Source organism: Mobula hypostoma, chromosome 9 (assembly GCF_963921235.1).
Source record: "Mobula hypostoma chromosome 9, sMobHyp1.1, whole genome shotgun sequence".
Taxonomy (NCBI): Eukaryota; Metazoa; Chordata; class Chondrichthyes; order Myliobatiformes; family Myliobatidae; genus Mobula; species Mobula hypostoma.
In genome coordinates this window covers 116191783-116215775 of record NC_086105.1, presented here as the reverse complement: position 1 = coordinate 116215775, position 23993 = coordinate 116191783, and the positions used below count along the sequence as shown (strand labels likewise).

Genomic DNA, 23993 nt, shown 5'->3' with positions numbered 1-23993 from the left:
TGGATAGACATATCAGAAAGGGAATGGGACGTGGAATTAAAATGTGTGGCCACTGGGAGATCCTGTTTTCTCTGGCGGACAGAGCGTAGATGTTCAGCGAAATGATCTTCCAGCCTGTGTCGGGTCTCGCCAATATATAGAAGGCCGCATCGGGAGCACCGGACGCAGTATATCACCCCAGCCGACTCACAGGTGAAGTGTCACCTCACCTGGAAGGACTGTCTGAGGCCCTGAATGGTGGTAAGGGAGGAAGTGTAAGGGCATGTGTAGCACTTGTTCCACTTACAAGGATAAGTGCCGGGAGGGAGATCGGTGGGGAGGGATGTGGGGGATGAATGGACAAGGGAGTCGCGTAGGGAGCAATCCCTGCGGAAAGCAGAGAGGGGGGAAGAAACTTTAACTTTGAGGCTGTCCTCAAGTTCACCATCACTGGAACATCTTTGAAGGATTCGTAGCAGACATTGGCGAAGGGAATGGTAAACTCCTTCAAAGCCTTTAGTCAGTTGCACAAAAGAGACGTGAAAATCAAGGCATCACACTCAGCATAAAGTTTTTCACCACAGGAAATTGTGACACCTGCTTTAGTGGCATAGAGTATATACAACAGACACAGGAGAGGTATAGCCACTCTGTGAAATCATTCAGACGCATTAAACGGATAAGAGAGCTAAGTACAGTATTATCCCCAGGTCAACACCCCACTGCTGAGACCCTGGTCATACTCAATCAGCTTCGTTGAGAAGCTATGTTGTTCCTATTGGTGCCTCCGTTTGGACACTGACTACCCAATGTCACGAACACACACATATTTAGACATGCAGGCTTAGAACAGGAAGACCAGGACCACACTCCTCAAACGCATACTCCATACTCCAAGCATTGTTACTAGACAAGGTCTAGCCTCCCAGAAGACTGCAACAAACAACTTGCTGGAGGGACTCAGGGGGTGGAGCAGCATTCATGGGGGAAAGGAATTGTTAGTGTTTTGAGTGAAAACGCTCCTCAAAGTGGAGTACTGATGGTACCGAGAATCCTATCAGAAGTCCAGCATAAGCAGCCTACCACTTCTCATCAACCAGCCACCAACCCAAAGGAAAAACTTAAAAGTTGTTTTTGATTCAAGTCTGGAAATAACTTCTGTTTCTTCAGAGGATATTTCCTGAAAACAATACCATTCTTTTGGGAAAATGTATTCATAGGCAGTTATTTGAATAAATCCGGAACGGTCTGCTAGAAAGGACGGCTACTTTTCCTTTGACCCCTCGGTGCTAAGGATGCCGCACGCCCCGATAACCTAGCCACTGCCATACAGTGGGATTGCTTAATTTCGCTGTCGGTTTATTTGATTCGCCGCGCTTTGCGCCCTCTCTCCCGGCTGGATCTCAGTTATTGCACGGCAGGTGGCGTTAGCTTTGATCCAGGAACCTTCATTTGCACCCGATCTCCGCACAGCGTGGAGGAGATTAGAATAAAACACAAACTGGAGTTTCGGAGAGAAGACAAAGGTAATGACCCTTCACAGCCGAGCCTTTTCTTCAGGGGAAAACTGCGAGCGGGAGGCTGAATTAACAGGTACCATTGCAAAGGTTGGTCTGCCGTGCAGTCTGCGCCCAGTTCTGCAGTGATGTTACTGGTAGGTGTGCTAAAATTCAATGGACAATACAGCACCAGTGTTTGGAAGTATGCTTATGGTCGGGTTTGTAAAGGCTGTGTTGGGGATAAATGTATACCAGCTCATGTTGTTTCCGGAGCAGAACGCTAATCGGGCTTTGTAGGCTTTTCTCTGCTATTTCGCCCTACATCCCCACCCCAACCTCTCACACCGTGGCAGAGATTTCTTTCAGTCACTGAACGTGTGGTGTTCGCGGTTTAATAAACTCTGTGCGACCTCGGGTGGACTGCAGGGGCATTGTGTGGACATTCAATCAGAGGTGTCAAGACAAGGCGGGTAATTAACATTCAAGAAGTGTTATCCTTTTCCCTAAATAAGTCGCAGTAGGTAGCATTAACAGATGTTTTTTTTTCCCTGTCACCGCCAGTAGATAAATTAAGAGCCCCAAGGGACCCTTAGTAAACCGGGGACCGTTCAGCCTAAAGCTCGCTCGTCTTCAAGACCTAAGCAGTTATACTTGATAAATGTGTCTATCAATTATTCATAGACCACATCGAACAACTAAAAAAAACTCTCTTTCTGCAGCTACTGAGCACCGCGCCTTAATCTGGCCGGTTTCACTGGGCTTAATTGTTCCCCAGCGCTGAAATGAATTTTCGCGTTCAATTTCTACAGTCTTCCAAAGGAATCAGGAAACCTGGAGGAGCTTTACAGAAGCAGGTTTCAAACAAACAAAAATACACAAAGCCACAAAAGTTGACCAGCTTTCCTCTAAGACCCATTTCATAGTCAAAGAGATAGAATGTGGTAGACAGCCAACCACAGAGGCCAGTGAAAGGGGATTTCAGGCTCAGAGTCTAAGAAGCTGAAAGCATTTTCACCAGTGACAAAATAATAGGTGGATTCTCAAGAGGGCAAGGAACACAGAATTTGGAAAAGAGTACAAAGACGGAGTGGAAGGGTATGTAAAGACATGCAAGGGTTGAAGCATATTTCAAACAGCAAGGTGTTACTTTACCAGGAGCAACCCCAGGATCATGGGTGAACAGGATTCTGCACATTAGGAAACTACAGCTGAGCTTGGAATGTCCTCAAAGTGACAGAACCCTTGGTGTTGATAGGCAAAGAGCTGGCATGGTGGGCTGTTGGACCGTTTTCTACAACATACAGCTCTGCAACACCAATTTAAATTTCAGCATTAATACAGATAAATCACAAGACAGATTTTCTGCAGTCTGTCCTATCAGCAATCTACCTTATTGTAGTACGTCATATTTTCATATTACCTCAGTTGAGCCCCCCTTTTAATTTCCTCATTCCACAGACAACAGACCCAGCCTCTCAAATTTGTCCTCATAAAAAGAGAAAATTTTTCACTCCTGGCAACATCCTGGTGAATCTCATCTGCACCCTCTCCAACAGGTATCACATCTTTCCTACAGCATGGTGATCGGTACTACAGGTAGGACTCCACCTGAGGTCTAACGAAGAGGATGAACTCCCTACTCACGTACTGAATGCCCTGATTAATCATACCCAGTATCTCATATGCCTTCATAACCATACTATTTACCTGTACTGCCACAGTCAAGTCTCTCGTTGGCATAATATTGTTGCTGGTTGCCTCAAAATGGTGTGAGGCACTGATTCAACTCTTGCTTCATTTATGTCCCTGTCTTGCTCATGTCCATTAGACAAACAGGTTAGTCGTAGGGCATTTTCTACACTTTGTGGCAGGTGAGAATTAAAGCAATGCAAAACGTTGGAGAAAAGGAACATGCTAACCTATCCAAAAACACAACTACATTCCCAACACAGGGTAAAGCGCTTGTTATCATGACTCATAACTTCAGGTCTTCCAAAACATTTAACAGCCAATGTGATATATTTGAAGTGTTGTTGCTATAATGCAACTAGCATTATGAATGACTAGAACAGCCTCTATTCTCGTGTGATAGCTGAATTGCTTGCTGGTAGACGAGGAGGAAACAGGGTGACAAACGATTACTGAGTTTGAGATAAATGTGGAACAGTTTATATAACATGCAACCTACGTCAAGGGTTTCTAATTCTCCATAATTTCTAGCAGTCTCCAGAAACAAATGATTAATTTCCTGTACTATAGTCAATCTGGGGAAAAAACAGCACGTTTTTCTTAAATATTGCTTTCTTACTTTCACTTGTTGCTTATTATTAAAATAAGAGATGGGGAAAATGACTGATAGTCTAGGAATAATCAAATCATTTATCAAGGAAATTGTCCACTTTCCCATGGGTGTGGACAATGCATACTTGCTTAGGATGGGCACATTGAATAACCATGCAGGACAAAGGGTTGAAGGCGAGACAAACATTGGCCAGAATTACCAAATTATGTGGCACTTTCCAGTAAAAAAAATTAACTCTAAATAATTCTAACATGCAGATGTTCAAATATTCTTTGAAGCACCATTATGTCCAACTAAGAGTGGCAAAGGCCATATTTTATCATCCCGTCTAGCAGTGTAGCATCCTCTATGTGCTACCCCCGTGTCATGCCAGACTTTTCTGCCAAGGCTCTGGAATCAGACTTCAACTACTACCTACTATATTAACCAGAATCTCCAGAAGAGATTGACCAATGTAGTGGATGGACCATTAGAGGCCAGAACCACATGCTACAACCTCCAACAGCAAGTACAACAAAAGATGTCAAGTGACAAATAACAATACTTTAGTGAAGTTTTTCTTTTACTTACTGGTATCACAATGCACAAAGTTGAATAGATGTGTTGTAATGTTATTACATTACAAATATTAACTATAATTTTCAGATTATAAGGCAAATATTATGTTTAATGAGAGACTTGAAAGTGGTAGTGTAGGTAAATAGTATGGATAAGAAGGCTTATGAGGTACTGGGCATGATTAATCAGGGCATTCAATACACAAGTAGGGAGTTTATGCTCTTAGTCAGACCCCAGGTGGAGTTATTACTTGCAGTTCTGATCACCATACTGTAGGAAAGATGGGATACCTGCTAGAGAGGGTGCAGATATGATTCACCAGGATGTTGCCAAGAGTGGAGAATTTTTTTAAAAATGAGGACAAATTGGAGAGGCTGGATCTGTTGTCCATGGAATGAGGAAGTTAAAAGAGGATACAACTGAGCTATATAAAATTATGAGTGATATTGATAAGGTAGACTGCCTATAGGAGAGACTGCAGAAAGCACTTCCCCACATTAGTCAAGTCAAGTCATTTTCTATTGTCATTTCGACCATAACTGCTGGTACAGTACACGGTAAAAACAAGACAACATTTTTCAGGACCATGGTGCTACATGAAACAATACAAAAACTACACTGAACTATGTAAAAACAACACAAAGACTACACTAGACTACAGACCTATCCAGGACTGCATAAAGTGCACAAAACAGTGCAGGCATTACAATAAATAATAAACAAGACAATAGGCACAGTAGAGGGCAGTAGGTTGGTGTCAGTCCAGGCTCTGGGTATTGAGGAGTCTGATGGCTTGGGGGAAGAAACTGTTATATAGTCTGGTCGTGAGAGCCTGAATGCTTTGGTGCCTTTTGCCAGATGGCAGGAGGGAGAAGAGTTTGTATGAGGGGTGCGTGGGGTCCTTCATAATGCTGTTTGCTTTACAGATGCAGCGTGTGGTGTAAATGTCTGTAATGACGGGAAGAGAGACCCCGATGATCTTCTCAGCTGACCTCACTATCCGCTTCAGGGTCTTGCAATCCGAGATGGTGCAATTTTTAGATTATGAAGACACACAGTCCTCTTTTATTGTCATTTAGTAATATTTCCGCACCAGGCAGTGATGCAGCTGCTCAGGATGCTCTCAATGCAACCTCTATAGATTGTAGTAAGGATGAGGGGTGGGAGATGGATTTTTCTCAGCCTTCGCAGGAAGTAGAGATGCTGCTGGGCTTTCTTTGCTATGGAGCTGGTGTTGAGGGACCAGGTGAGATTCTCCACCAGGTGAACACCAAGAAATTTGGTGCTCTTAACAATCTCTACGTTGGAGTTGTTGATGTTCAGCGGAGAGTGGTCGCTCTGTGTCCTCCTGAAGTCAACAACCATCTCTTTAGTTTTGTTCACATTCAGAGAAAGGTTGTCGGCTCTGCACCAGTCTGTTAGTCGCTGCACCTCCTCTCTGTATGCTGACTCATCATTCTTGCTGATGAAACCCACCACGGTCGTGTCATCGGCGAACTTGATGATGTGGTTTGAGTTGTGTGTTGCAGCACAATCGTGGGTCAGCAGGGTGAACAGCAGTGGACTGAGCACACAGCCCTGGGGGGCCCCTGTGCTCAGTGTGATGGTGTTGGAGATGCTGTTTCCAATTCGGACTGACTGAGGTCTCCCAGTCAGGAGTTCTAGGATTCAGTTGCAGAGGGAGGTGTTCAGGCCCAGAAGGCTCAGCGTTCCAATTAGTTTCTGAGAAATGATTGTGTTGAATGCTGAACTGAAGTCTATGAACAGCATTCAAATATACGTGTCTTTTTTGTCCAGGTGGGTTAGGGCCAGGTGGAGGGTGATGCCAATGGCGTTGTCTGTTGAACGGTTGGGGCGGTACGCGAACTGCAAGGGGTCCAGTGAGGGGGGCAGCAGGGTCTTGATGTGCCTCATGATGAGCCTCTCGAAACACTTCATGATGATGGACGTGAGTGCAACGGGACGGTAGTCGCTGAGGCAGGATACTGAAGACTTCTTTGGCACTGGGACGATAGTGGCGGCTTTGAAGCACATAGGAACAACGGCACTGCTCAGGGAGACGTTGAAGATGTCAGTGAGAATCTCTGTTAGCTGGTCTGCACATCCTCTAACCATTCTGCCAGGAATATTGTCTGGTCCAGCAGCCTTCCGTGGGTTGACCCTGCACAGGGTTCTCCTCACATCGGCTACGGTAAGACACAGCACCTGGTCATTTGAAGGAGGGGTGGTCTTCCTCGCCGCCATGTCATTTTCCGCCTCAAAATGAGCTTAGAAGTTGTTCAACGCCTCTGGGAGGGAGGCATCATCAGCACAGGCAGGTGGTGTTGTCTTGTAGTTGGTGATGTCCTGAATGCCCTTCCACATGCGCCGCGTGTCGCCGCTGTCCTGGAAGTGGCTGTGGATTCGCTGGGCATGTGCACGCTTTGCCTCTCTGATGGCCCGGGACAGTTTGGCCCTCGCTGTTGTTAGGGCTGCCCTGTCACATGCTATGAAGGCGGAGTCACGGGTCCTCAGCAGCGCACGCACCTCCGCGGTCATCCATGGCTTCTGGTTAGCGCGTGTAGTGATGGTCTTGGCTACAGTGACATCATCAATGCACTTGCTGATGTAGCTACTCACTGATGCTGTGTACTCCTCTAAGTTGGTAGAGTCGCCATCGGTTGCAGCCTCCCTGAATATGTGCCAGTCAGTGGACGCAAAGCAGTCTTGAAGAGCAGGTAAAAATAGAGGACGTAGCTTTAGGTAAAGTGTCAGAGATTTAGAGTGGATCCGAAAGGGGCCTTTTACACCTAGAGAGCTTTGATTATTGAGAATACACCATCAGAGAAAGCAGTGGAGGCAGAGGCACTGACAGCATTTAAGAAATGTCTAGACGAGCGCTTGAATTGCCCAGGCATAGAAAGCTACAGGCCAAGGGCTGGGTGATGGGACCAATACAGATGGATACCCAGTGGTCAGTGTGGATGTGGTGGACCGAATGGCCTTTTTCATGCTGTAAAACTCCATAATATTTAACTGTGATATAAATACTTCTTAATTATGTTAATCTCCTTACAAGACTACAAGATCAGATGGCAGAAGATGGGAAAGCATAGCAGTGGCTATGTCAGTGGACCAATTATATGGAGGTGTAAACCAATGATCCAGAAATTCAAGTTTAAATCCTGCCCTGGAAGCAGAGGAATTAAAATTAAATTACTTAAATCTGGAATTTGCACCAGGAAGGATAAACACGCATATCCAAAATAAATTATCATACAAACCAAATTAGTTTGCTAATTTTCTTGCTAAGTACCTGGTCTGGTGTGACTCTCTGGACCAAGAGCAATGTACTTATCAAAGAAATCGGTTGGAAAATCCCCTCAGGCCAGGGCAGTTAGCAATGGTTAACAAATACTGGGCTTTCTGATGACATCCACATACCATGAATGATTAAAATGTTTGGTGAGGCAGATCAGGATGACCCTAAAATAAATGAGTCGTTTCCCAAACTAGAAGTTGAATTTGCCCAGTTTTGTCGTGCATGCACCATGACATCCTTCAATGAAACAAAATTCGGATGTACTAGAACATTTTGTGCACTTTCCCTGTTTAATGCCAAATTAAGAAAGCTTCATGGCACATTGCAGTTCTGTTGCTCTCATACAAATTGTAAATTAAGCATTAAATTTTGCAGACGCTGCACTGTCATAAAAAAAAGTACACTTGTGGTTATTGTAGACTTTCAATGGAGTGGACATAAAAGATAAAATAAACTTGGGAATTCAAATCACAATAGAAAATAAGTCTTCATGCCTAATTATCAAATGTTGGAGGTGGTTGCACACAGTAAGCAACTTGATTCAATTTTATCTAATTTACTTCGGGAGATATCAAGAAAATTTGTGATGATTCAGTGCATTGAACTTTCAAACAATGAATTGATCCTTCTTGTGAAGACAAGAACAGCGTACATAAATAGATGGGTTTGTGTGGATGTAGGGCAGGGGAAGAGGGGACGGCAGTGCAGATTTTGCTGACTTTGCATGGCAAATGTGTGTTGGTCACTAATCACTTTGGAAGTCCCAGAGCTAGACTGGTACCTGACTTCTGTTCCTTATTTGCAGCGGGAAACAAACTTGTGCAACTGAGTAATACACAAGGTAATGTGTTTCCACCTAAAAATTCAAGAAACAATAACAAAGCTTTGTACTTTTGTACATCCCTTAAAAAACAAACTCAAGGCTCTTTACACAAGCATCCTCAGGTATTGGAGTGTGGTACTGTGGAGGCTCGCATATCCAGAGAAAAAGATGGCCAGCAAGCATCGAAAGTTAACAAACACACACAATAGTCAGGAGTTCTGAAATTCCCCAAGCTTTTGTCAAGAATAAAGAATTTTAAGAAGAATGTAGCTTCACTAGCAAACCTATACCAAGAGAAATAAACCAAGCAGCTTCTGATTCACAGAATTCTGTTGCAATTTATCCCAGGATGCCCACCTTGGTTTGTTTTAGATGAAAAATTGCAAAAAAGATGTTTTTTAGTTTATGTCAGCAAAATAACACTATTTTATAGGATTCAACACATTTATTAGATTGTAACTTGTATAAACATCCATCTTCAATGCAGTGCAACCTCAGCAACAACATCATCAAAAGTTCAATTGCACAAATAGAATACAATTTGTGGTACAGAAGCACCCACTTTATATTGCCCTTTCTGGCTTGGTATTTTGAAGTGCATTGAGCCAGCAATGTTCCTCATCAAGCACATGATCAGAAACAATAGTTCATTGCTGGATAGTTTAGAAACCTTTAAATGCCATATCAGTAATGTTCAGTGACTTCTTAATGCAGTGCAGATCAAGGGAAAAGCATTGCTGCTGCTGTTTTATTTCTGGTAAAATAACACAAGGTGCTTCTCTGGCATATCTGTGCACTGAACCCATATCCCTTAAGATCTAAAAATCTATTGATCTCCATATTGAATATACTCAGCAACCAAGTCTCCAAACCAAGTAGAGACTTACATGGAATCACAGTTCTCATTTCTGCCCTGAGAGGTTGAGCCCATTTTTTGAAACTATGCCCTCTGGTTCTCAACATCCCAGCCAAAGGAGTCATCAATGCTACATTACCCTGTCAAACCTTGTGGGAATTCTATAGTTTTCCACTGGAACACCATAAGAATTTCTTCGAAGACAAAAAAATTTTTAGCAAATCTTAAAGTGAGAGAGAAAGTTTAGGAAGATCAGCTGCACCCAGTGAACACCAGAGCAGGAAGAACTCATAATTTGGAAAGTTTACGCATTAAGAGGGACAAAGCACAAGTCAGAAAAATTCTAGATTTTCTTTGAGCAGATGTTAACGTCGGTCAACCTGAAGAGAACAGAAAACCCCCTTCTGCAAATTGAATCTTGAGTTGTATCTGCCTCCACAAATTATTTTGTCTGGAGAAATTTTGAGATACTAGTTTCTTCAATGTTTTATTAAATATATCCAACTAGGATTGACTAGGCCCTTAATCCATAAAAAAGTACAAGGGATATAGTTGAAGAGACTAGCACATTTCAGAATGATCAGGGTACTGTGCTTGCCATGCCTCAGCTGGGGAACCGAAAAGTGGCTTAGGTCCTTCTTTCAACAATTGGTGCCTCCTACCCACAAAATCTACTGTTCCAAGTTTAAGCAATAATCCTTTTTAATACCCTGAAACCCAGTGTCTTAGTGCATTTTTAAATACATCTAGTTAATTCAGGCTGTTACTTCACCCTGAAATCTGAAATACATGCACTTTACTATATCCACTACATTGGAATTTATAGAACATTGATATTTATCTTCTATGGTGAGACACATCATGGGATTTGAGTCATCATCTGACACTAACTGAGCATTGTCATCAGGAAAAATCTAATAAAGTATTGGGATAACAAGATAATCATCTGCAATTTCAACACCTACATCAACCAACCATCCCACAAAAACCTCCAGAATGTTCTACCATGAAAGCTAATATGAAGCACTACCGCAGGGCATAAATGCAGGGAACAGGAGGAGGAGCAGAATTGTCCTTTAAAGACTAATCTGCTTAACACTGAGGGAAGGTAGATTTCATTAAAACATTGAATGAATTAGAAGATATTATGCAACACTTACAGGGAAAAAACTTTAGAAAAAAAATCTTGAATCATTCCGATATAATAGAAATATTAAAATTCCATATTTTTCTGATTTAAGATGAATTTGATATTTGTATACAGTGCCAAGCACTCTGTAGATGCTGTAGAAAGATATGGAATGAAAAGATACCCAGGCTAAAATCTCAAAAGGCAAGTCATCAGATGATTTAGGGAGAGGTGAGATAGCCAAAGCACTTGATGATAAGAAATTGGTGCTGGAGTAGGTCACATGAGCCAAATCCACTTTATCATTCAATTCCATTTTCTTGCCTGTTCCCTTTAATTCATAATTCTCCTCAAGTTCAAACAGTGACTCTAGAAGAAAGGAAAATGAAACTCTAAGATTTCCATTAATCTACAATATTTCTAAAGCTCTTTCCCTATCATCACCATCGTACTTCCCATCTCCCTCATAAATTACAGCGCTAGACAGAATGAGGAAGATCTACAAGTTCTCCTCTTACCTGGTCCCTTGGGATCAAGAATGACTTATTTCCACCAAGGTCTTGTGTGTCCTGAAGTGCTTAATGAAGACATTAAGGTAAAATGGCCGATGGGATGGGCAGTTGGATAGTCTATGAGGTAGTCCACTCTTCTGTTGGCCTCCATGAGCTCACGTTTTGTCAAGGTTCTCAATACACTTTGTTCTCTTTGAGCAGTCATAGGTCAGGTAATGCTATGAGTCAGTGGGGATGTTTCATTTTCTCAAGGAGGCTTTGAGCACATCCTTGATTGTTCATTTGCTATCCATTCACTAATCCCTTCCTGAGACAGAGCTCAGATTACAGTATCTGTTTTGGATACATAGTCATAGTCATAGTCATACTTTATTGATCCCGGGGGAAATTAGATACCAGGTATCATGCATGTGATTAACCATAGTGTGCCCAGTGTAATCAACCAAGGGGCTTCAGTACTACACATTTTGGCCTAGTAGAGGAAATGACATAGGCTTGTTTATTCTTCTTGTGAATTTAAAAGAATATTACGGCAAGCACATTGGTGATATGTTGAGATGCCCATTTTGAGTATCTAAGCTTTAGTGGCTCACAGGATGGCACCAGTCATTGCTACCTGGTGGCTCATTAGTTTGGTGACAGATATGAGGTCTTAAATCAGGGTTCCCAATCTTTTTTTATGCCACAGACCCCTACCATTAACCAGGAGATGTCATGGTCCTGATCGTTAATTTCCTATCTTTCTCCAAATTTCCTTTGCTTGTGCCACGGTTGGCGACCATTAATTTCCCACTTGCTTCTAATTCTCTTTGATGACGTCTCACCTGGTTTCCATCAAGTCCTGCGGCATAAGAACCCCAGCATTACAACCACTAGTCGCCAGATCGTTAGTTTTGCCAGTGTGGTAATTAACGTTTCCCGGCCGCTTAGGACCATGTGTTCGAAGTTTTGCTCCAATTTCAAAGTTTACCTATGAAACTCCATTTCTCTGTGTCAAGGCTCCGTATCAAGATCCCTCCTGTATGCTGTTCAACGTTCACGTCTGCGTAAGCATCCTAAGTCAGTCTCCGTGCCTGTGTCCTGCACTTGGGTTTGCTTCATTCGCTCATTACAACAGAACGATCTGGCCACAATGGACCCAGCAGACACGAATACCCTGCAACAAGCGCTCGCCAGCCAGGGCTCCCTACTGGGTCTGCACGATCAACTTCTCTGGGATGTCATGGAGAACCTCCGTTCCCTGTCTGCTAACGTAACAAAGATCAGTGACCAGGTGGTCTGTGTATCCACTTATTTTGCCCCATCCACTCCTGGAACTCTGTCTAACCAGTCCAGACAGCCTGTAGTGGCAACCCCCTACGTGTCAGCAACACCCCCATCAAGACAGCCGCACATCCCTGAACCAGAACACTACACTGGGGATTTGGGAAAGTGCCAGGTCTTCCTTCTGCAATGCTCCTTGGTGTTCAAACAGCAGTCATCCATGTACTCCACAGATAAGTCAAAGATAGCTTATATCGTGGGGTTGTTGCGGGGAAGTGCCTTAGCATGAGCTACAGCTGTTTGGGATAATCAACCAGATATCTGCTCCTTTTTTCCCACCTTTATCACAGAAATGAGGAAGATCTTTGACCACCCCGTCTGTGGTAAAGATGCCACTAAGCATCTACTCACCCTCTGTCAGGGCTCACGCAGTGTTGCCAAATATTCCGTGGAGTTCCGGATGTTAGCGGCCAACTCGGGGTGGAACGATGAGGCACTCCAAGGGGTATTTTGGAATGGTCTCAGCGACATGATGAAAGATGAGTTGGCGGCAAGAGATGACACCGAGAGCCTGGCTTCCCTGATCTCCCTAGCCACCAGATTGGACAAACGTCTTCAAGAATGCCATAGGGAAAGAACTGGTCTTTCACCACCTTTGGCCACTGCATGGCACTCATCACCGTCTCCCACCAGCACAAGCCTCTCATCTCCTCCCGCTCCTAGAATAGCTCCTAGTCCGACCGTCTCCACCGCCCTGGGAGAGGAACCCATGCAGCTGGGACGGAACCGTCCTTCTCCCACAAAGCGACTCCGGAGATTGAGAGCGGGGGAGAGTCTCTATTGCGGCCAGTCCGGCCACTTCCGTGCTACCTGTCCCCTTCGGCCAAAAGGGAAGGCTCACCAGTAGAAAGGGGGACCCTGGTGAGCCAGACAACTTTCCCTTCCGTCCCCTGAACCCGGATGCAGATCCAAGCTACTTTATGTTGCAACCAACAGTCCCTGCCTCTGTCAGCTCTGGTGGACTGCGGCGCTGAGGGAAACCTTTGGGATGAAAACATAGCTTCCCGGGACGGAATTCCTCGGGACCCGTTGAGTACCACTCTGGAAGCCCGGGCACTGGACAGTAGACTTCTGGCCTGAGTCACTCACTGCACACCACCCCTGTCTCTTATTCTCTCTGGGAACCATTGGGAACAGGTATGATTTAACCTAATTTCCTCTCCTCAAGCTCCAATAGTTCTTGGGTACTCCTGGTTAAGCCGCCATAATCCCCACATTGACTGGTCCACTGGGAAGATAGTCAGCTGGAGTCTGTTCTGTCACTCTACTTGTCTACAATCGGCCCTTTCCCCTGTGAAAGTCACCACAACCTCGTCTGCCGCTGAAACCTCCAACTTATCCAAGGTTCCAGCAGAGTATCACGATCTGGGAGAAGTGTTTAACAAACAACGGGCTCTTTCCCTGTCTCCACACCGCCCTTACGATTGCGCAATTGACCTTCTCCCTGGAGCCTCTCTACCCACCAGTCCACTGTATAACCTGTCCTGGCCAGAAAGGGAAGCAATGGAGGCTTACCTAAGTGACTCTCTCGCGGCGGGCATTGTTCGACCCTCATTGTCCCCTGTAGGCGCAGGTTTCTTCTTTGTGGGGAAGAAAGATGGCTCACTGCGCACCTGCATTGACTACCGTGGCCTGAATAGCATAACCATAAAGAATAAGTATCCCCTGCCCATTATCAACTCTGCTTTCGAACCCCTTCACGGAGCCACCATCTTCTCTAAGTTAGACCTACGAAGTGCCTGCCATCTGGTCGGGATAAGGGAGGGAGATGAGTGGAAAACAGATTTTAACACCTCTCTTGGTCACTTTGAATACCTGGTCGTGCCATTCGGTCTCACCAATGCCCCCGCCATCTTCCAAGCCCTGATAAATGGTGTCCCTAGAGACTTTATTTACCGTTTCATTTTTGTTTATTTGGACAACATCTTAATCTTCTCCCGCAGTCTTCAGGAACACACCCACCATGTCCGTCAGGTTTTGCAGAGGCTTTGGGAGAACAAGGTATTCGTGAAGGCTGAGAAGTGCGAGTTTCATGTCCCTTCTGTCAGTTTCTTAGGGTACATCATCGAGAGCGGGCAAGTGAGGGTGGATCCCGAAAAGGTCTGAGCAGTGGCAGAGTGGCCAAAACCCACAACACTCAAGCAACTCCAGCGATTTCTGGGGTTCACAAACTTTTATCGTCGCTTCATCAGGGATTACAGCCAGGTGGCAGCCCCCTTACCCGACTCAACTCTCCTACGACCCGTTTTCACTGGGACCCCGAAGTGGACTCAGCCTTCTCGGAGCTGAAGAGGCGTTTCACCTCCACTCCCATCCTGGTCCAACCAGACCCCTATCGCCAATTCATTGTGGAAGTCGACGCCTCCGACTCTGGGATGGGAGTGATCCTCTCCCAACGCTCCAGCCCAGACGAAAAACTCCATCCCTGCGCCTTCTTTTCTCGCTGGCTATCCCCCGCCGAACAGAACTATGATGTAGGGAACCGGAAGTTACTGGCCGTCAAACTCGCTTCAGAAAAGTGGAGGCACTGGCTGGAGGGAGCAGAACATCCATTCATCATCTGGACTGATCACAAGAATCTCACATACATCCAAACTGCCAAACACCTGAATTCCCGCCAAGCCCGTTGGGCATTATATTTTGGTCGTTTCAGATTCACACTCACCTACCGTCCAGGGTCCAAGAATGGGAAGCTCGATGCTCTCTCCCGTCAATATGTCTCTGAGCAGGGCCTTCCCAACCCCAAGACCATCCTTCCACCATCCTGTGTAGTGGCTGCCCTCACCTGGGAGATCGAATCCAGAGTCAAAGAGGCCCAACGGACTCAACCTGACCCAGGCAATGGACCCTCCAATCGCCTCTTCGTGCCTGACTCGGTTCGATCTCAGATTCTCCAATGGGGGCACACTTCTCTTTTCGCCTGCCATCCTGGAATCGATCAAACTCTGTCCCTTTTGAAGAGACATTTCTGGTGGCCCTCCAAGGACGGTGACACCCGTTCCTTCGCCTCTGCTTGTTCTGTTTCTGCCCATGGAAAAGCCTCCCACCAACCACCTGCTGGGCTGCTTCATCCCCTACCTGTCCCTGGCCACCCTTGGTCTCACATTGCGCTGGATTTTGTCACTGGACTACCTCCTTTACATGGGAACACTGCTGTACTCACCATGGTGGACCACTTCTCCAAAGCTGTGCACTTCATAGCCCTCCCCAAACTCCCTACAGCCCGCAAGACAGCCGATCTCCTTGTTCATCACGTCTTCCTCCTTCATGGAATTCCCTCTGACATCATTTCTGACCGGGGCCCTCAATTCATCTCTCAAGTCTGGAGATCCTTTTGTCAAGCTCTTGGGGCCTCAACAAACCTGTCTTCTAGCTTCCATCCACAGACTAATAGTCAAACAGAACGAGCAAACCAGGATTTGGAAGCAGCACTGTGCTGCATAACCGCTAACAACCCGTCATCCTGGAGCACCCATCTCGTTTGGGTCAAGTACACCCACAACTCCCTGGTCAGCACCACCACCGGAATGTCCCCCTTCGAATGCTCCCTCGGTTACCAAACCCCTCTGTTTCCTGCACATGAAGATGACATTGCTGTGCCTTCAGTTCAGGCCCATCTCCGCTGAGGCTGCAAGATCTGGAAGGATGCACACGCGGCCCTGCTCCGCTCAGCCGACCGCAATCAGAGGATTGCCGATCGCCATCGAATTCCTGCACCAAATTATCGGCCTGGGCAGAAGGTTTGGCTCTCGTCAAAAGACATCCCCCTCAAGAATGAACTCAAGAAACTCGCCCCTCGCTACTTGGGACCATTCGAGATTGAGAGTGTCATCAACCCCTTGGTGATCAGACTCAAACTGCCCGGATCCATGCACATCCATCTTACTTTCCACGTCTCCCAATTAAAACCTGTATCTGTCAGCCCTTTGTGCCCTCCTGCCGAACCCCCACCACCCGCCCGGATAATTGACGACCACCCAGTGTACACCGTTCGGCGAATACTGGATGTGCACTGCCAAGGCAGGGGCCTCCAGTACCTGGTCGATTGGGAGGGATACAGCCCGGAGGAACGCTCCTGGATCCCCCGCTCCTTCATCCTGGACCCTTCCCTCTCCGTGATTCTCATCGAGACAAGCCTGGTGGTTCGCCTGGAGACTCCCGTTGGGGCAGGTGGGGTACTGTCACGGTCCCAATCGTTAATTCCCTATCTTTCTCCTAATTTCCTTTGATTGTGCCATGGTTCCAACCGTTAATTTCCCATGTGCTTCTAATTCTCTTTGATGACGACACTCCTGGTTTCCATCAAGACCTTAATGGGTCTTCCATCAAAACCCCAGCATTACAACCACTAGTCGCCAGATCGTTGGTTTTGCGTGTGTGGTAATTAACGTTTCCCGGCCGCTTAGGACCGTGTGTTCTAAGTTTTGCTCCAATTTCAAGGTTTACCTATGAATCTCCATTTCTCTGTGTCAAGGCTCCGTATCAAGATCCCTCCTGTTTGCTGTTCAAAGTTCACGTCCGCGTAAGCATCCTAACTCAGTCTTCGTACCTGTGTCCTACACTTGGGCTCACTTCATTCGTTCATTGCAACAGGAGGTCCGCGGATCCCAGGTTGGGAATCCCTGGCTCAAGTGTTCAAATACATTTTTCCTCAACTAAAGACTGGCAGATTCTATAACTTCTCTCAAAACTGCTAGATACCCCTCAGAGCATTATACCAATGAAGTGTTTTGAAGTGCAGTCACCGAAGTAGGAACTGCACACTAACTTAATCACAGCAGTGATCCCACAAATAGCAACAATGTGGTAACGACCTACTACTCTGCTTCAATAATGTTTGTTGTGGGATATCAACCAGCAAAGAAGGGAAAACTCAGTTGAGTCTTCACCAAAACTGCCACATCATCAGCTCATCCATCAGGATGATAAAATATTGCAGTATGATTGTGCCTCAGTACAGCACACAAGATATGTGCAATTCTGAAGTAGGACTTGAATCCATAACTTTGTGAATCTGTTGCAATGGTGATACCAGTTGAGTCACTACTGACCCTGCCACAAAAAAAAAGACACAAAGCTGTGGATAAATGTGAAGTTATCCACTTTGGTGGCAAAAATAGGAAAACAGATTATTATCTGAACGGTGGCCGATTAGGAAAAGGGGAGGTGCAACGAGACCTGGGAGTCATTATACACCAGTCATTGAAAGTGGGCCTGCAGGTACAGCAGGCGGTGAAAAAGGCGAATGGTATGCTGGCATTTATAGCGAGAGGATTCGAGTACAGGAGCAGGGAGGTACTACTGCAGTTGTACAAGGCCTTGGTGAGACCACACCTGGAGTATTGTGTGCAGTTTTGGTCCCCTAATCTGAGGAAAGACATCTTTGCCATAGAGGGAGTACAATGAAGGTTCACCAGATTGATTCCTGGGATGGCAGGACTTTCATACGAAGAAAGACTGGATGAACTGGGCTTGTACTCGTTGGAATTTAGAAGATTGAGGGGGGATCTGATTGAAACGTATAAAATCCTAAAGGGATTGGACAGGCTAGATGCAGGAAGATTGTTCCCGATGTTGGGGAAGTCCAGAACGAGGGGCCACAGTTTGAGGATAGAGGGGAAGCCTTTTAGGACCGAGATTAGGAAAAACTTCTTCACACAGAGAGTGGTGAATCTGTGGAATTCTCTGCCACAGGAAACAGTTGAGGCCAGTTCATTGGCTATATTTAAGAGGGAGTTAGATATGGCCCTTGTGGCTACGGGGGTCAGGGGGTATGGAGGGAAGGCTGGGGTGGGGTTCTGAGTTGGATGATCAGCCATGATCATAATAAATGGCGGTACAGGCTCGAAGGGCCAAATGGCCTACTCCTGCACCTATTTTCTATGTTTCTATAAATAGAATTAAAATAGCATAGAATCAAGGATGGTACTGCTTTCCTTCTATAAAGCTAAAATTAAATGTAAATGATAGAAACAGGGCTCGTCCATTTTCTTCAGTGTTCGGGTGCATCAGTTTTAATAAACTTTACAACTTTCACTTGCAAAACTGAAGAAACTGCAATTTCCAGAGACCATGTTCACAGTAAAGGCTCAAAAGAAAGCAATAATAGGAGGATGGGGTGTATTTTAAATGTCTCACAGACAGATTAATTAGCTTTGAGCTGTAATTGCTCACTGTGACAGAGAAGGTCTGCCACGAGTCATTTCTTCAAGACTAGACTTGCCTTTTGACACTCTGGGCAGGTGCAGCAGTACTTTTGCACATCTGAATGCATGATGGGCCAGTAGAACCATCGCCCAGTTCTCAGGTGGATCTTCTGTTGACCCAGACGGCCTGCTCAGGCGAAGGTATGTGCTAGATGAAGCACAAGGAAGAAATTGCTTGTGACAGACCTGCGCTGTCACACGGACCTTTTGTAAATAGATCTAAGATTATTTACTAGGTTTAGAACCATAGTGTTGGCGCGTGGCCAAATGGTTAAGGCATTCGTCTAGTGATCTGAAGGTCGCTAGTTTGAGCCTTGGCTGAGGCAGCATCTATGTCCTTGAGCAAGGCACTTAACCACACATTGCTCTGTGATGACACCGGTGCCAAGCTGTATGGGTCCTAATGCCCTTCCCTTGGACAACATCGGTGGTGTGGAGAGGAGAGACTTGCAGCATGGGCAACTGCCAGTCTTCCATATAACCTTGCCCAGGCCTGCGCCCTGGAAACCTTCCAAGCCACAAATCCATGGTCTCACGAGGCTAATGGATGCCTATAAAGAACCATACTGGTTTCCAGCAAAATAGAGAACCTCCACTTGCCCTTGCACTTTGTTTAATGGGTCAGGTTGTGACACAGAAACATATCTTTACATAAGGTTTGTGGACAAGAAACAATCTATCCATTATGATTAACTCCAGAGTGATGTTTCAGATACTTCATCATTATTAACAATTACCTGGAATAAACATTCTTTCCCATTTACAATTTTATAAACATTCCCTATGTTGGATTCCATGCAGTTACCTGGTTATACCAACCAATAATTTGTGGTACTTGATAAAATATGTTTCCTTTCACTGAAGTACTTCACAGAATGTGCAGTGCTGGCTGTGGCATGCGAGTTGTCCCGTCCAACAGCTACAGTGGCATCAATCCTGAATTATTTTGAATTGGCCAATCTCAGCTTGAAACAGGGAGTTTACTTCCACTGGTTTCAGTCTCCGTGAGCCACAGAACCAATGGGGTCACAATAAAATGAACCGGGAGCTGGTAGCTATAATTACTGTCCCTTTATAGAAGAGTAAGTGAGGAACCTCATTGAAACCTATCGAATATTGAAAGGCTTTGATAGGGTGGACATGGAAAGGATGATTCCTACAGTGGGAGAGTCAAGGACCAGAAGCTACAGCCTCAGAATAGAAAGACATCCCTTTAGAACAGAGATGAGGAGGTATTTCTTTAGCCAGCGGGTGAGGAATCTATGGAATTCATTGCCACAGATGGTCATGGAGGCCAAGCCATTTGGTATATTTAAAGCAGAGATTGATAGCTACTTGATTAATAAGGGCATCAAAGGTTATGTGGTTGACAGGGATAATAAATCAGCCATGATGAAATGGCAAAGTCGACTCAATGGGCTGAATGGCCTAATTCTGCTCCTACGTTTTATGGTCTTATATCATGGTTTGTAAGTGCAACAGAGTTGTGCAATTGTTCCCGCATTGCTGAAGAAATAAGAGTGTGGAGAGAAACATGTCATTAACCTGTTGCATATCTGTTCACCAGCTCTACTAATGTTAACTGCAGGTACACGGCAATGCAACTCATCCTGTCCTTTTTGCTCTTGCAACAACAGATCTAATTTTTTTAATTAAGGAATAAAACTGTTGTTTTGCTATTTGCTCTGACAGTAAGCAAACAAGACGAAGACTCAAAATAGGATGATCCAAGGTAGCCTCTACTGTCGAACCTGCAGTATACAAATCCTTTGAGAACAATCACATTGCAAAAAAAAACTGATGTGTTTTTTTTGGTAAGGGTTGAAAGAGTTAAACATTTCATTAGATCTGTCTTATGCTGATTGCATACTTAAAAATGTGAAAAAAAATCTTCTGATTACATACTGATTTGATATTTGTGTGAAAAAAAATCCCCAGCTCTGACACGTATCAAAGTGATATATGCAATAGAATTCAAAGAATATAAATGTTTTAAAAAATCATTACAGTTTGTGTTGGACCAAGGTTATAAACATTAACAAGGCAGCACAACAGCAATGATAAAAATAGCAAATTGAGATCTTTCAGAGCAAGCACATGTTCATTTATTGTTCAGTGAGGTAATTTACACTGAAAATCAGGTGGAAGAAAACACATCTCTCATTTCAAACACAATGACTGGTCGGAGACTGGAATGTACTACATGGGTTAAAAAGAAATTTATCTGGTCATAATCAAGTTCCATCTTATGGAAGCTTGATGTGCACAAATTGACTAGAAAGGTTTTCTAATTATGAAAGTGTAGAAGTGTTTTATTGCCAGTAAGGAGTTTGTAGCATTCCATGTCTGATTGATTGTAAATTTAAGTACCTTAGCCGCAGTAAAGTATAGTGATCAGACCTGGAAAGACCTGGGTCTACGCATCACAGAATCATAAAAATTACAATGTGGTAATGTGGTAGGAGATAAATATGTACAATCCAGTTTACTCACTCCCGTCTCTTCCCGCCCCCCCCACTCCACCCCACTACCATTACGCTAACCGCAAATTATTTGCCCAGTTCCTTTTTGAACATCACAGTTGACTACTTCCACCACTATCCAATATTTTCCAGTATTGCTAGGTGCATTTTGGTTTGCTGCTACTCTTCAGCAGTTACTGGGGATGATGTCCACCCTCACCCACCCAACTCCCCACTTAAAGGTTTTTCAAATACTAGTGGTATTCTTTTCTATCACACAACAGTACAATTAACTATAATGAAGTCAACACTAAAAAAAAAATTTGTTTAATATATTGAACAAAATAGTCACCTTACAGCTCTACTTTGCACTGACATTGGGATATTGTGCATCCACCTAAGACAATAACAAAACAGTCCTTTTCTTGATGTCTCATTCCAAAGACATTGCCTCATGAGGCTGTTCTTCCTCCGCAACTCTTTCAACTTATTTTCAGCATTCGAGTTTCTGAAATGGAAAGTGAATTCTCAACATCCGGCCTCTCCTCAGTTATTGTGCAATTCACTGACCCATGGTTGATGCCAGTACTACGGGGAAGGGGATAAAGAGGTAATGGCCGAGGTCCTTCTCCCTATTTTCAACAGTTGGTGATAGGCTATAACTGTAGTGTTCAGGATGTTGCCTAGATCAGTGCCTCTGCAAGTCAGTACACACATGAATTTAGGCCACTTAGGGTTCAACAATAATCCCTTGTGTTAAATAAATGAGGACTAAGATGAGGGTGTGAGAATAGAAGACTTCTATCAATTTTAACATTTAAAGGATTCCAATCCCAAAATATAGGCAAACATAAATTTTTTCCATTCATCAACAAGTTAAACAATACCTAGGGATTTCATAACATCTTATACATAGTAAAATATTTCAAGAAAGTATACAAAAAATGTTATCAAATAAAAGTTGACCCTGAACCTTGTAATGGGGTCTTCTCTTCTCTGCCACCTGTCCTACATCCTTCCTGCAGCGTTCCACCCTCATCGTTCCCAATATCCTCTGCTCCCGCCAGATTTACAAACTTGCTCTCCACTCCATGTTGACAAATACAGTACCATGCAAAAGTCTTGGGCACCCCAACCTAAGACTGCTGCACAGAACTGAAATTAACTGAAGATCAATGTGCATTCTATTTTTCCATCATAATATTTTCCATCTCAAGTTTCTAAATACTCTTAACTAAACAAAGGTAAGACAAATCAGTGAAATACAACCCATGCAACAAATTCCCCACTACTGTTAAACCAGAAGGCTTAAGGTCAGAAAATTAGACTTTCAGAAAAATAATTGCATCATCTAGTAGGATCCAGCCTCTCTTTCACTTGACATAGCGACAAAGTGTGGTAAGGGAAACGAAGGCTCGAAATAACATCAGCCAAGCTACTGTGAGTTATTCAGTAGGCTGCTGTATTTCATCATAATATTTAAAAGCAGCAAGGAATGGACACCATAGTTGGGCACTTGTTCAATTACTGCTGAACGTACATTGAGCCAACACTGCAAACAAGATGCATTGTTGGTTCATATAATGTGCATAGAGAAAAATGGAAAAGAATGAGCTCATCGTTTTGAGCTCTTCCAAAATTCCTGTTGCTGCTTTTACATAATACATTATGCATAGTACTGCTCACCTTAAACTGACTTCCAAGGATTCAAAGTAAAACTCTCATCCCTGAAATGAAACCCTACAACGTTTTCAAGTACCCTGGTGCAATATTCTCTAGCTATACACAGCTGGACAGATCTGTGCTCCTTCAATTCTGGACTCTCAATCAGCTCTGAAAAGTTATTGATACACAGTTTCTATTGCTGTGCTTTCTGTTCATCAGCCCTCGGCTCTAAAACCTCCCCCCGCCCCCCCATGAACCTCCATTTCTCTTTTCTCTTTTAAGTCACTCCTCAAAGTCTTCCATCCAAACATTCTCTGTCGTCGGATTTTGTCGGGACATTGATCCTGTTAAGTTTCTTTTAAGGTTCAGTGCAATTGTCTAGAAATTGAATGGTGCCTGTAAAGCATGTTTAATGTTGGTGTCCATTGGGCTATCAAGTGTTTTGTTGCAGTAGGGTTAGTTGGGTGGGGCGGGGGGAGGGATGGCACAAAATGGGACATTGTCCAGCCAGGAGGTTGTCCAACTGTAATTGGAATGATCAAAGATCAGAAGGATGGGGAGACCACCCCTGTCTGCAAATGGAGTAGCAACAATATTGTGCTGCTCTTAGCTTTCTTTCTCTCCCCCTAGTTTAAACTTAGAACTTAAAATTTTTATTTGCTGATTCTTGAGGGGGAATAATATGTCTATGTCTACGAGGAGTGGGAAGAACCTGTCTGAACCTAGTGACAAAGGTAATGGAAAAAGAAAGATGCCAAAGGAAAGATCTGATGAAATGCCACCATGGGCTGAAGATATCGTTTGGACACTGAATTCAATTAAATATCAGAATGGGTCAATTAAAGACCAACTGAAAAAGAATAGTAATGAAATGAAGTCATTTCCGGGAAAACTTAAAGACTTGGAAACTCAAGTTATTACACATGAAGAGGAATTGAAGATAACTAAGCAAAAATTGTTTGAAGCTACAACCCGTTTGGAAAGATATCAAAATAAGATTATAGACCTGGAAACTAGGTCTCACCGATACAATATACAAATTGTTGGGCTGCAAGAAGGAGCTGAAGATGGAGATTGAACTGCTTACTTTGGTAAGCTTTTTCATACTTTATTTCCTACCATTTTATCACAGCCGCCTGCTGTAGAAAGAGCACACACAGCATTTACTTCGAAATTTAAGGATCCAAATAAACTAAGATCTGTTCTGGTTTGTTTTCATCACTTTAAAATTAAAGATCAAATAGTGCCACAGGCAAGAAAACAGAGAGTTTTTAGATTTAAGGAGTCTGAGCTCCGTTTTTATGAAGATTATCCGAGGGATGTAATGGAATAAAGTTCAAGATTTGCTTTGGTAACGAAGGAGGCATATGATAAGAAG

General features: G+C 44.1%; 2 protein-coding genes across 4 annotated transcripts in view; one reads left to right on the top strand and one right to left on the bottom strand.

Moving 5' to 3' along the window:
• LOC134351987 (uncharacterized protein C7orf50 homolog) overlaps nt 1-23993 on the bottom strand; it is a 440201-nt gene that overhangs the window by 310195 nt on the left and 106013 nt on the right. The window lies entirely within an intron of this gene.
• gper1 (G protein-coupled estrogen receptor 1) overlaps nt 960-23993 on the top strand; it is a 35076-nt gene continuing 12042 nt past the window's right edge. For 2 of the 3 annotated variants that reach the window (XM_063057443.1, XM_063057442.1), the window contains exon 1: nt 960-1633. The gene's annotated coding sequence lies outside the window, so the exon portion shown is untranslated. The remainder of the gene's footprint in view (nt 1634-23993) is intronic. The other variant, XM_063057444.1, reaches the window with a different exon arrangement.